General features: G+C 34.7%; 1 pseudogene; it reads left to right on the top strand.

The window, feature by feature from the left end:
- The first annotated feature begins 5,790 nt into the window (after positions 1-5,790).
- On the top strand, positions 5,791-18,238 carry LOC120143156 (annotated as a pseudogene).
- The last annotated feature ends 447 nt before the right edge of the window (positions 18,239-18,685 follow it).

Raw genomic sequence — 18,685 nt, 5'->3', positions numbered from 1 at the left:
GAGGTGATAGAATTAAAATTAGAACAAGTTGGAATTTGAGTAAGATTCTTAAATTCTATATGGATGATTAGTTTTTTTAGTTTTAGAGGTATTGAATGGATAATAATTAGTTTAAGTAAGTGTATGAAAGTTAAGAGTATTAAAGGGAGTGAAATATGAATGTTTGAGCTGAAATGAGATGATTTTCGAGCTCAAAATAGGATTCTGGGCTAGGGAATCGGTACCCATTCAAGGGGAATCGATACCCCCTCAACAAATATGAATTTCCAGAATGCTAGAGGGGAATCGATACCCCCAGGGGGGAACCGATTCCCCCATATAAAAAAAAAGAAGAAAAGAAGAAGAAGAAAAAAAGAAGAAATACTAAACTATTAATTCCTTAAATTGGTAGGCTATTAAAGATTAATTTCAAGACATAGACATCTGATAATCATCTTGAAAATTATGTTTATGTAGATACTGAGCCTACACGAGTTCTGGAACAATCTACAAGTAGGATCGATCGAGGAAAAGGCAAAGAAATATAAGTAAGTTCATATGCATAGCATAATTATAGAAATATACTCAATTCTAGACTTGTGATAAGTCTAGATTTTATATCTTGGTACATGAGCATATTCTGTATTATGAGACATGACATGAATTCATATAAAATGCATTTTATGACATGAATATGCAGGAAAAGTTATGAGCTATGTGAAAAGGTAAGAATTTACATGTCTACGCGATATAGACTACGTGAAATGTAAAAGCCCATGTCATGTAGATGAGAACTATAGGTATAGTTGGCATGCCAAAGGTAGAGGGTCTACGCGGTCCTTCGGGACAAAATTCTACGCGGTCATTCGGGATATATATATATATTCTTTGGAACATGTGTGAAGTCTGGTGAGACACATACTTGATCCCTAGCATATGTATATGATTCTTAAGGAATTCTATGTGGTCCTTATGGACATTATTATATGGCACTATAGTGCAATTCTACGCGGCACTTCGGTGCATTTATACGAGTTGTGGTGATAGCATAGTGCACAACCTCACAATACTCAGATACCTTAGGTTCTCAATATGATATCATGGGCCAATAAACTCATTAGTACAAATTCATGAATGTTAAAGTAATATGCTTACATGTAAGGATAATGGTGATGTAAACTACCTTGATTAAGTATAAGCTTTCATCTCATTTCATATCATTATGACATTTTCATTACGACATTTTCATTACATTGCCTTGTTATTATTATTACATTGCCTCACTAAGTCGATGACTTAGCGTGTGGGTGTTTCACACGTAGGATCCGAGAAAGTAGACGAGACAAGTTAAGCAGCTTGACATCATTACTCATGCAACCATCAGATCAGAAGCAACTTAATCAGTAGGTCATTTTGTTAAGAAAATGGATGTTGGCATGTAATTAAAAAGTTAAGCTGTGTATGCTCTGAATATTTTAGTAAACTTATAGTACCATATGTATATTATTGTATTTTCGTAATATAAGTTCAAGTATTTTACTATTATTTGTAATGTGTGGTGTTTTAAAAGTCAATGTAATATCTCTGTGTAACATCCGCAATACCGGGTTAGTGACCAAATTGTAAAGTTTCAGAATTTGGTGACTAAAGTAGAAGAATGAAAGAATTCAATGATTATTTGAATATATATATATATATATTGAAAGTTATTTGGTATTTATTAAAGGAAATTAAGGGTATTATGGTCATTTGACCAGAAAGATTTTTTATAATTTTTTTAAAGGGTAATAAGCACGGAGGAAGAAGAGTCCAGAGCATTCTTCAGTCTTCTTCCTCCTCTCAACCGTGAAGCTTGGTATAAGGTAAGTGGGTCTTTAGTTGGTTAATTCTTTCGTTTTAAAGCTTGTTTTGATTCTTGGGATATTAAGAAAGATTAAGGAAAGCTTTAAGTGGCTTAAACCTCAACGATTAACAAGTTATGAGAAATTAAGAAAAATGAGTTTTAAGATGAAATTTTGATATGGTATGGTTGTTGAAGTTTTATGGATGAATTTGACTTGTCATCAATCTAATTAAGAAGTAGGAAGTGTTAGAATTGGAATTAGAACACATTGAAAATTTGGGTATGATTTTTGAATCTTATATGGAAGATAGAATTTTGAGTTTAAAGAAGTGATTATGGAGTAGAAATGAGTTTAAGTATGTGTATGAAAGTTAGGAATATAAAGGGAATGAAGTATGATGTTGAGCTGAAAATGAAGGATTTTCGAGCTCAAAATATGATTTCTGGGCAAGGGGAATCGGTACCCATTCAAGGGGAACCGATACCCCTTCAAACGAACAAGAATTTCCAGTATGTCATGGGGGAACCGATACCCCCATAGGGGGGAACCGATTCCCCCTAAAGGAAAATTGGGAATATGGGTTTAATAAGTTAGTTGAAGTTGCTAGTATCCAATTACAAGGTGTAGGTATCTAATGATGGTCTCGAAATGTACATTTATGTAGATTCTACGCATAAAGCAATTCCGGAACGTTTGGCAAGTAAGATCGATCAAGGGAAAGATAAGAGATTGGAATTGACTCGTGAGGCCAGGTGAGTGCATATCAATAGTATATGATGTGCGATGGGAATAGACTTGCGATGGTCTATTTCCTGAAGTGTTACACATGAATGCATGATTAAAGACATGAGTTGAATATGCATGTATGTATGCTTGATTATATGGATCGATATGTTCTTTTATGTGTTAGATGATAAAGTATAAGTAATTACATAAGAAAGGTTATGAATTAGATGAGATGTAAACTATGTGATCATAGTAAAATATAATTATATTATATGATAAGTGAATAAACTGGATAATATTGATCTATATGATGAAGTGAGAATAGTACACTAACTAGGAGATTTGAACATAAATGATAAGATGAACATAAGATAAGCTAGATGGGAAAGATTCATATGTTAATAAAGCTATAACACATAGGTTGAATGATAGAAATTTGTGAAGTATATGAGAAGATTATACGAGTTATATGAAATGAATTAAGTAAACAAATTAGATTATACAGAAAGAAATAAGAAGTGAGATGTGTTTAAGTCTGACATAGATGAATATGAATATGAATTATAAGAGTGCTATATGATTTATATTAGGATAAATCTTGAGGATATATATATATATAGATATGAAATGAAATGAAATGAGTTATATGAATACAATATTAAGTAAACAAATTAGATATACAAGAATATAGAAGTGAGATGTTTTATAAGTCTGACATAGATGAATATGAAATGAATTATAAGAGTGCTATATGATTTATATTAGGATAAATCTTGAGGATATATATATATATATATAGATATGAAATGAAATGAAATGAGTTATATGAATACATAATTATGTGATGAAATGGTGGATTACCTGAACATGTGAATATATATATAGGTCTAAGAGAAGGCTAAGATTAAGATATAAGCAATGCGACTATAAGTATATATGTGCTCTAAGTGATATGGACTTATATATTTCTATTATAATGACATAATAGTTATGGATGTAAATGAATTATGTGATGGTATAAGAAATGATATGAAATATATATATGTGAAAACAAATATATGTATGAGATAAGACTTATGACTATCAGCTACGTGAAAGTGTTCTAGGTGTTTCGATATATTATATGAAGTATGATCTTATGTGAAGATATGATAAGTATGTTATATGAATAAGGTGATTGGGTGAAAATGATAGAAATTATATGAAACATGACATATGTGACATGTGAATTATATGGAAATGATCTACGTGTAAGTGAAACTACGGGACTATGTGATCATATGAAAAGAAGCTATGTGATACGTGATATGTGAAAGTGAATTACAAGTTTATGTGGAATATTTGAAATGAAATAAATGATAACGCCCATGTTATGTCATGAGAGCTAGGGGTATAGTTGGCATGCCAAGAGTCGAGGGTCTACTCGGTTCTTTAGGACATATGTATATTCTTTGGAACTGTGTGAAGTCTCGAAAGACACATACTTGATCCCTAGCATATGTATATGATTCTTAAGGAATTCTACGTGGTCCTTATGGACATCATTCTCGGGCACTACGGTGCAATTCTACGGCACTCGGTGCATTCTACGGGGCACTTCGGTGCATTTATACGAGCTGTGGTGACAGCATAGTGCACAACCTCTATAGACTCACATATCGATAGTTCTCACATATGTACATGGGCTAATCCAGAGATATGAACAAATATAAGTTAGTGGTATGATAAATGCTATAGAAATGATATGATGTTGTGTGTGTATAGTGTTTGATTGAAATAGTATGTGATTATATGATAAACTGTTAATGATGAATTATGTGTATGCATGTATTACTGCAATTAATCTGATATGATTATAACGATATGAAAAATACATGAAATTGCTGTAACATGATAGAACAGAACTGCATGTATCAATATAGGTTTTAAAGTGCATTATAGTTGTTATGCCTCACTAAGTCTTTCGACTTAGCGTGTGATTGTTTCACACGTAGGTTTCGAGAAGAGTAAGGAGTGATGCGGGGCAAGACAGGTCAGTTTTCCTTACCAAAAGATCAGATCAGAAATATTTTACAAAGTATGTTTTTGGTTATGTATAAAGTGTTGGCATGTAATAAGTCATTAAGTACGAGCACTCTGAAAGTCTGTATTTTGTTTTAAATAAAGTTTTAAATTTCCCGGGATTTTTCTTAAGAGTCAAGGTTTAAAAAGTCAATGTGACACTTCGGACTCGTATCCGGGTCGGATACGGGTTGGGGGTGTTACACTCTGACTCGTATCCGGGTTGGTATACAGGTTGGGGGTGTTACAACAGACGTGACCAAATTAATTAGAGTCGGTCTCCTCGCGATGTTGAGGGACTTCGATTTCCATCCACTTAACTTCAAACTAACTTTATCAATAACTTCACGGTACGTATTCTTAGTAAAACAACCATATATCAAAGGCGCCCCAAGGTACGTACCCATATCATTGGTATAACCCATTTAGAGGGTACATCCAAAATTTCGTCCAACGTGAACCCGAGATTTAGGAGAAATAAAATACTTGGACTTCTCGTATTTTACTTTGGCTCCTTAAGTATTACAAAAACATTCAAGACCTCGTTTGATAACAAGAGCTTAAGATTCCCAAGCCTTCCCAAACATAAACAGGTCATCTGTAAAAAATAAATGTGAGATTCTAGGACCATCTTTACCAAGTCTTATAGGTTTCCAATGCCCGACATCCACCTCATGTTGGATCAGATGTCCCAATCTTTCCATACAAAAGACAAAAAATATGGTGAAATAGGGTCACCTTGACGGAGACCTCGAGATGGATTAATGAAATCATTTTTCTCCCCATTCTAGATAATTGAGAACATTATCTTAGTTGCTGAAACAAAAACTGAGCTGAATAGTAGATTGGCTACCTGGAAGACTGCTTTGAAAGAAAAAGGTCTAAGGATCAATATTGAAAAGACAGAGTATTTATGTTCAAACTTCAGTGGGAACCAAAATGATGAACATGTAGAAGTATATCATAGAAGGACACGTTCTCCCCTCAAAGTATTGTTTCAAGTACCTAGGGTCTATGATATAAAGATGGGGTGTGGATGATGACGTTACACACCATATAAAGGCGGTATGGCTAAAGTGGAGGTTGCTACTGGAGTTTTTGTGTGACAAGAAAGTGCCTCTAAACTTAAGGGAAAATTTTATAGAATGGCAATAAGACAAGCGCTACTGTATGGATAAGAATGTTGGGCAAACAAGAAGGATCACGTAAAGAGGATGAAGGCCGCATAAATGAGATGCTTCGATGGCATGTGGTAGGACTATGTGGACATGACACCAACTCTGGTATTAAGATGTCCTTGGGGTGGTGCTTGTATCCGAAAAATGAGGTAGGGACTACGGTGGTTTGGTGTCCTTAGGCGATAACTGTCATATGTGGTCAAAGGGTAGAGTCAATTCAGTCGACGGTGCCAAAAGGAGAAGACGACCAAAGCGGAAGGGAAGACTGCTTGAGATCTGATTTGAAAGATTTAGCCCTTACCGAGGACATAGCCTCTGATAGAAATATGGAGACTTAATACCAGGTTGCCGGTAGTGCGGGTCACATCCATAGGTATCATCTCTTCTTTTATGCCTTTGTAGTAATTTCCATGACTTCTACTTTTTATATCTGTCATTGAATTTATGGCTTAGAACTATGGTTATAGTGTTGCCTTAGTTTAGTGGTTATCGTTGACTCCTGTGTATCATTCTCTTCATGTTTCCTCTTTTAAATTTAGTCGAGCCTTACTTTTCTGTCTATATGCAGAGATTTTTACGCAGGGATTTATTTGCAGGGATTACTTCCCATTACAGACGCCATAAGAAGTCTGCATATGAAAACTGTTCAACTAGTATTTATTTATACATGCATTGCATTTTATATTTATTTTTAAATTTTCTGACTGCCGGATGTCTTCCACGGAAGCTGCTCTCAACCTGGCGTTAGGGCCTACTACCATACCTCCTCTTACCCCATTGCATATATGAGAATATGGTTTTGTTGTTGTTGTTGTATAATAATAATAATAATAATGTGACATTATCTTATGGTGACATGTCAGTATCACCGTTAATTTTTTCAATGGTGGATTATTAAAATGAACTAAAACGTAACGTTAGATACAATTTAAAAAATAATAATTTAGTGACTAAACGGAACCGTTCAAATAATTAGTGATTAAATACTTAGTTTACCGTAATAGAAAAAATTCAAACCTATTCCAAGTTCCGTCCGCCTCACTCCCTCTTTCTTTACGCGCTGCTTCAATTTTAAGCTATCTTCTTTTTTTCCTCTCTCATTTATATATAAAATTTCATTTTCTCTAATATTATTCAAAACCTCCTCTCCGCTCCTCTCCTTTCTAGAAGTTTTGTTTTTCCCTGTTTGTTTTGTGGTATTTGTCATACTTCTCGTTTTAGGGTTTGGCTTGGTGCAGTCCTAGGGTTTTCGTTTTCACTAACATTTTTAGTCGAAGAGGTTTAGTGTTGGATTTTCATTTTGTTGGGAGAGTGAGTGAGTGAATTATTTTAGTTATGGCGGCTGAAAGGGTGATTTGATGAGTCAGCCGATTGATGTCTCCTTACTTGACTACCGTTGCTGCCTTTTACGGCACTAAACTAGGAAATATAGTTATTTTAAGTGATTTCTGTTTGGTTAAGGGTGTGTGTGTGGAGGATTTTGTTTTCCTGGGTTTTAGCATGGTTGGGCATTTACTTCGAAGCGAAGATTACCCCCGTGAAATGTGGGATGGTTTTGATTTATAGGGTTTAATGTCAGTGACAATGTGAATGCACTTCTTAAAATAGATTCGAAATTTCTTTCTGATTTTGCGGCTAAATGTGTCAAAATATGGTAGTGGTTTAGGATACCGGAGTTAGGCGTAATTAAGGAGTTTAATGGTCGGATTGTTGCCTTTGGGAAGTTCCATACTATGCAAAACTTTATATTTCAATTCTGGCTAATTTTAAATCATCCTTTTTCGTATTGTAACTGATAAGTTTGAAGATTCTTTCAAGCTATTAGAAAATAAAGGTTAAAGCTTTTTAGCTAATGTTTTTCCTGGTTTAGGATTGGCCTTTTACATTTGAATTTATTCCTCTTGGTTTGATACATTTCTTCCATTCAGATAGATAATTATGATAGAAGTAATGAAAAACAGCGTCCCTTGTATTTTATCCCCTTAATTAACTGGCCTTTCTGAAGTCAACATGGTTAGAGATTTCTAGCTGCACGTCTTATTCTGGTTTTCTGTTCCCATATAAGTCGTGCCTCATAACTCAATAATTATATGTTGTCTTCATTTTATCTTTACATGTTTTTGAAATTTCCTTTCCTAAATTGTACATCAATTTACAGAGAGCACAAGCTGATCAGATCTTGCGAGACCTGCAAAATAATCCTGATATGTGGCTTCAAGTTGTTCACATCCTGCAACAAACAAAGCCTTAATACCAAGTTCTTTGCCTTGCAGGTAATGAAATGATTTATAGTTCACATTCCTCTGTTGTGTATGGTCTATTGTGCTTTTATCTGTAAGTTGATCTTGACCTTATAGCTGCCTAGATGGGGAGGCTGATAGTTTAGCAAAGATGGGAATTGGTTGATGTTTAGTCGTTTCCAGTGCGTTTTATCGTTTGAGTTTAGGTTTTTGGTTCTGTTGAGTAGCTAGTCTGTGTGTTTTTTCAGTATGTGTTTATGTAAATCTTATGTAATTTCGGAGGAGTAATAAAGTTTCTAAGGCACTCTTTTCCTCCTTCTTTGATCAAGAAGGAGGTTTTTAAGGAGGCCTGTCATTCTTATCAAAAAAAAATAGCTGCCTAGATGATTAATGCTCTGGGTCGACTTTTCCTAACAAATAACTTGACTATTGCTAAATAATTGAAGTTGAGTCAATTCTCCTGATTTTGTGGATCCTATTTTATGCATTTTCAGGTTCTTGAAGGTGTTATAAAGTATAGATGGAATGCCTTGCCTGTTGAGCAGCGAGATGGAATGAAAAATTACATTTCTGAAGTCATTGTACAGGTAAAGAGAGTACTTTTTTATTCTTCTTTAGGTCTGTAGTATTTTGCCAAAAAAAAATATATTTTAATACCTTTTATTCTCTTCTTTGAACATTCATTCTTACATATGGTTTCTAATGTTCTAGTTGTCGAGCAACGAGGCATCCTTTCGAGCAGAAAGGCTATATGTCAACAAGCTAAATATCATATTGGTTCAGGTATAATTTATATGCCTCAAGAAACATTATTTCATACACGAGGGACAGACTTGCTTTAGAGTTCATTGAGCGTGTAACAAATTAGGCAAGTAGTGGCTGGTGCTTACCTCGTAGTGTACTTTTTCTTTATTAATCACAATTGCTATAAGTATAACGCCAAAGAGTATTCTTTTTCTTTATATATGTGCCTCTTGTTTAACCTTCTTGTGAGTTTCTCCTTAAATGGTTTCAAGCACTACTTGAATCCAAAATGAGAGGAAATTGATGGCTACATTAGATTCTGTTATTATTGTATAGAAAGTTACATGCCTATTGAATTTCTAGATCCTCAAACATGATTGGCCGGCTAGATGGCGAAGCTTCATTCCTGATCTTGTTGCAGCAGCAAAAACTAGTGAAACAATTTGTGAAAATTGCATGGCGATACTGAAAGTAAGTTTTTGTACTATAGTTATTTCTTTGTAAACTGCTTGCAGAATTTTGGATGTTAATATGAGCTCTTCTGTGATCAGCTTCTAAGCGAAGAAGTTTTTGATTTCTCGAGAGGTGAAATGACTCAACAGAAGATCAAGGAGCTTAAACAATCTCTAAACAGGTGGAACTATTTTACAAATTTTGAGCTATTAATGTTATACTTTTGTGAATATCTTTCTGTTTTATTAATGTTGGCATTCTATACTGTTCTCGAATTTTCTTTTGTACGATCTCTGTTTGTACATTCTTCCAGTTCTATAAGATATCTATTCTTGAATTGATAGTGTCCCCTCCCCCTTCATGATTTTGTATTTCACATGTCGACATATGATGTGAGTTTTCACATTAAATAGGCAACAAGATCTGAGATATTTCTAACTGAAGTAAAGAACTGGTCTGTTAAGGAACAGGACCAAAATGACTTCCGTCCACAGTCCATTAAATATCAAGTTATCCTTTTAGTTACCTGATATGGATATATATATATATAATTTACTTGTAAATCTGTTAAATGAACTATAAATTGAAGATCTCTTTTTATTGGCACAAAGAAAAGGAGGGCTGAAGGTCTCTCATTAACTATTATTAATTATATTATTTATCTTGCTCTGATGTGTTAAGCAATTGGAGGTCTCATAGATGATAATTTATTCTTCCAGCTAGGTTTATGTCTTTGATATATGTTTGTTATCTGTGCAAGTCTTCTTGCTAAACGGTCTGTTTGTTTTTAACAGTGAGTTTCAACTCATTCATGAGTTATGCTTATACGTTCTATCAGCATCTCAAAGAACAGAGCTTATACGGGGCTACATTATCCACCTTGCATGCATTTCTTTCGTGGATTCCCCTCGGCTATATATTTGAATCAACACTGGTAATCAGTTCTTGGTTTCTCAAATTACTTGGGTTTCAATGTATTGTACATGCAATTTTTTCAGATGAGATTATTATTTATTCTGTTAATATTTCACCTCTCATGCTGTTTTTATTTACTTTACAGCTGGAGACGCTTAAAATTTTTCCCTGTGCCGTCATACCGGAATCTCACCCTCCAATGTCTAACAGAGGTAAAACTTTTTTAAAGAATATTTTTCGTAGATGTTATAAACTAATATTGTTATAAACTAATATTGTTTTCACTCTAAGAATGTGGAAGTTTATTCCTTATTTGTGGATGCTTGCAGGTTGCTGCATTAAATTTTGGGGACTACTATAATGCGCAATATGTTAACATGTACAAGTATTCATGGTTCAGTTGCAGGTTTGTCAACATGTACTTCTAAAGTTGTTTATTTTTGCAGTTAGAACTTTTGTCTGCAGAACTCACTGTTTTAGTTTATTTGGTGATATTTATATTTTTTGTTGCTTTTCATTCTTTCCTTTTTCCTCTGTTAATATGACAATGCTTTCTGGGATGTTTTTAGCTATTCTCCCACCCACTACTGACATCCCTGAGGCTTATGCACATGGAACCAGTGAAGAACAGGTATGTTTCTAGTCAGATGGTTCCTTCTAATGTGCACTTCTATTTACTTCAAGATTTTCTTGTGTCAACTATTCTATCATGTTGTTGCTTCAGGCGTTCATTCAGAATTTGGCACTATTCCTCATTCATTCTACAAGGCAAGTTGCCTATAAAATCAACAAAGCTTTCCCGTTCATAACGTGGAAAATGGTAATGAGATAGGGTTGGTTTAGTGCCCACTAAGTCCTAAACCTGACGTGTTTGACGAGCTCCCTAATGCATTTGATGAAAAGAAAAATCTGAATTACTAATATTATTGTCCTAAACGTGATTATTGCAGTTGATTCTTTTTCTTTGATTAAGCTCGTTAAATGTATTGGTCAAGCATAAAATGATTATTTACTTGGTAGCTTAGTTTTACTTGGTTTTGATGATTATGTTTGCTAAATTCTTTGTTTTCAGTTTCACATTCGGGTGCTAGAGACAATGCAAGAACATATTTCTCCACTATTACTGGGTCTGGAATACCTTATCAACATATCTTATGTTGATGATACCGAAGTCTTTAAGGTATCATGGCAATTTGATATACTAGATTTTTTTCTATCTGCTTGTTCCTTTCTTAACCTCTCAGAAGTTGGTTTAAAGTATTTTATTTTTCTTATCTTGTTAAAAGGTTGCTTGGACTATTGGAAACTCCATGGTTTTGGAGCTATTTGATGCAAGTCATAACATGGATAATCCTGCTGTAACTGCAAACATGATGGGACTACGTATTGTGATAAATTATGTTAGTTTTAAATCCATTTTTAATGGATTTGGTATGTACAAAACTACTGTGATTCCATTACAGCTCAACTTTTCTCACTTCTATGCGCAGCACATCTTGCAACTCTTTTATTTTAGCAACCATTTTGGGAAAAAGTGTTGGTACTTTTCATGGTTTCTGAGAGTGCAACTGGAAACAAATGGACACAACTATTAGTGGCTTCACATCCAACAATTATATGTATTATAAAATAATATGTGGAAAATCTTATTGAGCTCATAGTGACCTTATTTTTTGCTAATTTGGATGAATTGCTAGATTAGTGGCTTCACATCCAACAATTATATATTATAAATATATGTGGAAAATCTTATTGAGCTCATAGTGACCTTATTTTTTGCTAATATTTTGGATGAATTGCTAGATATGATAATTTTCACCCATTTTTTTTTATTTTGTTTGGAATGATTTCTACATATATGTGGAAGTTGATGTGAAATTGGGATTGCTAACTGTAGATGTGCGTATCCTTTTCGTGATTATTTTTGTGAGTAGGTGTTGCTTGTAGTTTGTGAATGTTGATGAATTGCTAGAAGATTTGCCACTTCTTGGTTACTGTGAAAGGATCAGTCATTTCTTGTCATGAATTGAATCTGGCAGTGCCTGTGCTCCCTGGCATGGTTGATGGCCTTGGTGCCCAGCTTCTGCAACGAAGACAACTTTATGCTGGTACAATGTCGAAGTTGAGAGCTCATGATTTGCCGTATGGCTAAGCCTGAGGAGGTTCTGATAGTTGAAGATGAAAATGGCAATAGTTCGAGAGACGTTGAAAGATAACGATGTTCTGTTCAATATAAGGTGATAAACCAATATTAAATACGATGCTTAATTTAGATTACCAAATCCAATTCTTAGTCAGAAGGCATATCCTTGATTATACCAGCCTAAAAATGTATTTACTATTTTGGCTAATTGGATTGAATGATATGTTGTGATTTATTCATAGGTGGTTTACCATTACGATTAGTCAGAAGGCATCATACTTTTACGATTATACCACCCTAAAAATGTATTTACTATTATGGCTAATTGGATTGAATGATATGTTGTGATTATTCATACGGTGGTTTTAGTGTGGTCTTTGCATTTATTTGTAACTTCAGCTAGTAAGATTCATTTTTTCATGTTAGTATTTTATATGCCTGTAGATTAAATTTCTTTGTTGTCTGAATGATGTTGCTCTTCGTATTAGCGCAAAAACTTAAAAATCTTTAATAATAATATTTTGTTTTGAAGTCTATGTCTTGGATAATCTTTTTTTTTTGAGTTTGTTATCATCTTCTGGATTTCTTTGTTAACAAGTTATATGCTGCAGATTAGGGAGACATTGATCTATTTGTCTCACTTGGATCATGAGGATACTGAAAAGCAGGTAAGGAACTACAAGACATTTATAATTGGTTTTTCTGGAAGTTAAATCATTTAATTATGTTTTATGTAACTTTCCCGAGTTCACTTAGAAAAATGACATTTCTTTATCTTTAAACAATTGAAACAATATGCCATTTAGATATTCTGTTGCATATGGATGGTAAAAAAGAAGTCAATTCTCAAATGTTGTGAATCTATGGAGAACGAAGCACTCCTCTTCTATGATAGTTCATTCTTGGAAGAGAATGAATCTATGTTGTACTTGATATCCTTGTATTGATTTCATGTTGTAATAAAATCCGAGGTACTCTTTCCTCCTCCTGCTACTTTTTGGATACTTGACAGTATTTTGAAAAGCATGAAGGGGGCTTTTAACGAGACCTTCAACTCTTATTAAAAAAAATAGTTCATTCTTGGATTTTAGTTTTCACTTTCACTTGGAATCTTTTGCATAATCGATTTATGTTCATTCTTTTCTTTTACTTCATGGCAGATTTTTAACTCGTAAATTCAATATGGATTTGTTTAATTATCTATGTAATGCAGATGCTTAGGAATTAAGTAAGCAATTAAGCGGCGAGGATTGGACTTGGAACAACTGAACACATTATGTTGGGCAATAGGATCTATTTCTGGTTCCATGATGGAAGACAGGTATCCTTCTATCTACACCAAGAAATGTTAGTCAGATGGTCATTGTAATGTGGTCATTTGTGTACTTGCATTGAGTTGCCACCTCTTCCCTTGCATTCTTTTGCTTATATTATTTTAACATGTTTGGTGTTCATGGCAGGAAAACAGGTCTTGTGTTGGTCATTCGTGATTTGCTGAGTTTATGTGAAATCACTAAGGGGAAAGACAATAAAGCTGTCATTGCTAGCAACATTATGTAAGAACATATATCTAGAGTATTTGTGGATTGTCTACATCGTTTTTTGCATTTTTTGACATGTGATTTTATGTGAATGACATGGCTATTTTTGGCCACACTATGACGTGCTTTGGTGGCTCAGAATGTGTGATGGAACTTACCTGATGCTTGTTTTCTTAGTGCTATATTTTAAAACTTCTTATCTTAACTAAATTTTTATCTTCTGGGAGTGTAAATATTTGTGTTTACAGCACTTGTGCATTTAATGCGCTGATGTGCTCAATATTTTAGTATATGTTTGTAATTTGTAGGATGGTTGCAAATTGTAACTGAAAATATGCAATAAGGTTGAGTTTTGCTGTATTTCTTTTTTTTTTGGGTATCATCTCATTGGGTTATAGTTTTGCTGCCAATGATAATCAAGATTGTAACTAGTATTCATACCATAATATCGTAATATAACAAGTTGAGTGCTTTCAGGATATGGCCTGTGATACATTCTTGAAAATTGTTCAGAAGTGCAAGCGGAAATTTGTGATTGTGCAGGTATTGACTTTTAATATTTCGCTTCTATGGTTGTTAACTTATTATATAGGTCGATAACTGTTATATTGCTGATCTGTATCTGTAAATTTAGGTTGGAGAAAATGAACCATTTGTGTCTGAACTTCTATCTGCTCTTGCAACAACAGTCACTGATCTAGAGCCTCACCAGATTCATTCATTTTATGAATCTGTATGTTACTTTTCTATGCCTGTACTATTAGATCTTTGCATGTCTTTTATGTTGCTGGATGAGCTTATTTTCCCTATTATTTTTTATTTTATATTTCAGGTTGGTCATATGATTCAAGCAGAGTCCGATCCCCATAAGAGGGATGAGTACTTGCAGAGACTGATGGAACTCCCCAATCAGGTTTTCATTGATAGAGGAACGGTTTCCTTTTTTTTTTTCTCGCATCTGTATGCATGTGTGCCATTGCATGATAATATGGTGAGGTGTTGTGGATCCCTGTTTCTTATGATGTTGCTGGTTATGCAGAAATGGGGTGAAATTATGGGCAGGCACGCCAAAGTGTTGACTTCCTTAAAGACCAGGATGTGATAAGAACTGTGCTGAAAATATTGCAGGTATCTTTATTTTCATGAGGCATTTTCTTCATATATGTGTTAGCATTTATTGTCTGTAATACACTTAATTTTTCTCATTGTATGCAGTGGCCTACTTTTGCTGAAAGATATACTATACTTTCTGTTCTGTTTGTATTCATTGTGCAAATTAAATAGTGGAAATTTAGAAGGGTTGTTCTCAGAAGTTTTGCATTACATGGAGGGAAAGATCCTTATTGGCTTTGAAACTTAATGCATTATGTCCATGTATCTGATGACTGGATTCTTTGTTGGACTGGTGCTTCTTTCCTTGAAGATCTGTATTTCAGATTTACATGCTGTAGTTATAATTCATGCTTATTGGTATTTAGTGAAATTTAAGTGAGTTTTTTCACTTTGCAGACAAATACTAGTGTTGCCAGTCTCTTGGAACATATTTCTTATCTCAGATTTCTTTGATCTTCCTGGACATGCTTAATGTATACAGGTAAATCTGATTTAGTGGTTCAAATTGCTAGTTTGAGCATGGAAATTTGATAGTTTTCTTCTTGCTATATGGTTTGTTATGGTACTGTAATAAATTGGACAGAATGTACAGTGAGCTTATATCGAGTAGCATTGCAGAAGGTGGACCTTTTGCTTCAAAACATCCTATGTGAAACTTCTACGGTGCGACTGATTTTGTGGATTTGCTTTTGTTGGTTTTATTTGATTAAAAACTTGTTTATTTAACTTGTTTTATGAAGCAGATCTGTTAAGAGGGAGACTCTAAAACTCATTGAGACATTTTTGGACAAGGCCGAAGATCAACCACAACGGGAAGCAATTTGTGCCCCCGATGATGGATCCAGTTCTTGGTGATTATGCTAGGAATTTGCCTGATGCTAGAGAATCTGAAGTTCTCTCCCTTTTTGCCACAATAATAAACAAGTATGGTGATGAATGCATATGGTACATATGATACAATTGCAATTTGTTGAGTATTTAAATCAAATATTGAGGGTTGGATGGATTTATTGACTACTGCTTATTTTACCAAAGAATCATGCTCGTTTGATGTTGATATTTCTTCTAAGCTTGGCTAAAATGATATGTGAAAGCCTGATTTTCACATTTTCTTGCTATTTCTGCTGCTGAAAGAGCTATATTTGTCTTGTTCCCTTATAAATGAGAATGGTTCATTTATAATACCTGTGTTGGTGACGTACTGGAGCTCTTCTCAGCTTCAATGATTAGTACATTGTTCTGTTCTAAAACATAGAAGTATTTTACCTTCTGTTATCATACTGGTTCTTGCTGAAATAATGCTTTTCCCCTTATGTTTTTTGTTGTTATATTTAATAACAAATCTTTTTTTTGGTTCTGTATTTATGCATGAAGGTATAAAGCTGCAATGATAGATGATGTTCCCCGTATATTTGAAGCTGCGTTTCAGTGCACACTGGAGGCGAGTCTTTGATCTCTATATTTATGTTATGCATGTATTATTGAGAGGAGGAATCTTTCTCATGGGGATGGGGGAGATGGTGTTGTGTCTGCCCGCTTTAAAGCTTAGGACGTGGTACTACTTTGCCTATAATTTTTTCTCGTCGATCCTTGCAGATGATAACTAAAAATTTGAAGACTACCCAGAGCATCGCCTCAAATTCTTTTCACTTCTTCGTGCCATTGCCACTCATTGCTTTCCTGCACTTATTCGGTTATCAAGTCAGGTTGGTGTTGAGTTTCTTTCTTTCTAATTTCTTGTAGCTGTTGTTTAATAAGAGCATGAAATGTTTAAATTCATTGTTGGTGTAAGCTTTTACTTTCTCAATAAAACTATCTAATGCCAGCTATTATTATTATTTGGGTGTTTGAAAGAGTTTAGAGGCAATTGTTGTTTATCATTTTCTCCTTGCATCTGCCTTAGCAATTAAAGCTAGTTATGGATTCATTTGGGCATTCCGGCATACAGAGAGGAATATTGCAGAAACTGGTCTTAATCTTCTATTGGAGATGCTGAAAAACTTTCAGGTGAGATGATATTGGAGTTTTCATGGTTGATAACTGTGTTTATAAAGATGCTGAGGTATTGGTTTTGGCACCTTGTGACAGGCTTCCGATTTTGCAACCAGTTCTACCAACGTATTTCTTGTCAATTGAGCAAGAAATATTTGTGGTCTTGACAGACACATTTCACAAACCCGGCTTCAAGTTGCATGTCTTGATTTTACAGCATCTGTTCTGCCTGGTAAAGTATTTTACTGTGCCTCGATTGCTCTGATTTGCATTGGTTTAATCTTTAGTCTTTGGCATGTTATTTGCAGGTTGAGAGTGGTTTGTTGACTGAGCCCTTATGGGATGCTGCAACGGTTCCATATCAATATCCAAATAATGGAATGTTTGTTCGTGAATACACAATAAAACTTCTAAGTACATCATTCCCCAACATGACTGCAGCTGAGGTATAATAAAAGTTTCACTTCCAATCAATCAGTTTTTCCTTTATTTACTGAGCATCACTGATCTAATTTGGGTTTCAGGTCACTCAATTTGTGAATGGATTATTGAGTCGAGAAACGATTTGTCCACTTTTAAAAATCACATTAGGGACTTCCTTGTGCAATCGAAAGAATTTCAGCTCAGGTAAAGCTTTGAAAGAAAAAGGGTCAATGTTTATAATTGGAGTTTGTATCTACTGTTAATTTTAGTTGAAATTTATCGCCTGTGTATGGAGTTTGCTTTGATTTGATGGATGAAGTGTCTGATCATGTAGTTGTTCTACTTCCTGCAGGACAATAAAGATCTGTATGCAGAAGAAGCGGCTGTACAGAGGGAAAGAGAGCGACAGCGGATGCGTTCTATCCCTGGGCTCATTGCCCCAAATGAGATACAAGATGAAATGTTGGACTCATAGATGTGGCTAATTTCGTGTACGGAAAGCTAGTTGTTTAATTTTGACTCGGGAGTTGAGGGTTGCATCCTTTTGTTTTATGACCAGTAAGTATCCCTGAATGTAATCAGATCAGATACACAGCAACATTTGTCACCATTGTTTGTCAACTTTCCCAAGGTTTTCTATTTTTGTCAAAAAGGGTGGGCTGCACACAGGGGGACCGACTGCATGTCATTACCGGCGGATGTGTAGAATATGTAGGTGTTTGACGTGATTGGTAGCTGATGACTTGTTTTGAATTATGTTGGTTCATCCTACAGGTTGAAAAGGGAATACTAACTCGAAGGGTTGTGCAGAATATTTTTCTTCTGCTTTTGTTTTATTTTTCTGGGATTTGATTAAAGTTGAATGCCATTATTTGTGTTTCAGACACTGTTTGGTTACAGTGCATGTCTTTTGTTTTAAACATCGGCCTCGAGTGATGGTAATGAACTTTGTTAAATATAGATCATCACTTTCTAACCGTACTCATATTTCAAGTTCAATGCCGTCTTTTGGGCTATTCGAACAACCCTGTTTCCAGCCTAACCTGCCGCATCCATTTGGTTAAAAGAAGTACCCGAACGTATCCGGATAAGGAACCTATTATCATCATCTCCAACCACACCCGAAAAGAAAGCTTCGTGTACCACCCTCCAACTGAAAATACGAAGAGTAGGCAGCAGAGAGAATAATAACCACTAAGGTGAAGAGGCACGAGCCAATGGCCGATCGAACCAAATACGTCCCAGAAAAATGACCACTTCAGATCAATTCAACAATGGCAATAGGCATCCCATATGTAGCACAATCCGGAAGTACTACAAAATCATGTCATAT

Source organism: Hibiscus syriacus, unplaced genomic scaffold (assembly GCF_006381635.1).
Source record: "Hibiscus syriacus cultivar Baekdansim isolate YM2019G1 unplaced genomic scaffold, ASM638163v2 tig00110833_pilon, whole genome shotgun sequence".
In the NCBI taxonomy this organism is placed as follows: domain Eukaryota; kingdom Viridiplantae; phylum Streptophyta; class Magnoliopsida; order Malvales; family Malvaceae; genus Hibiscus; species Hibiscus syriacus.
Note: the sequence above shows the minus strand (reverse complement) of the source record. Positions and strands in the feature narration are given on the sequence as shown.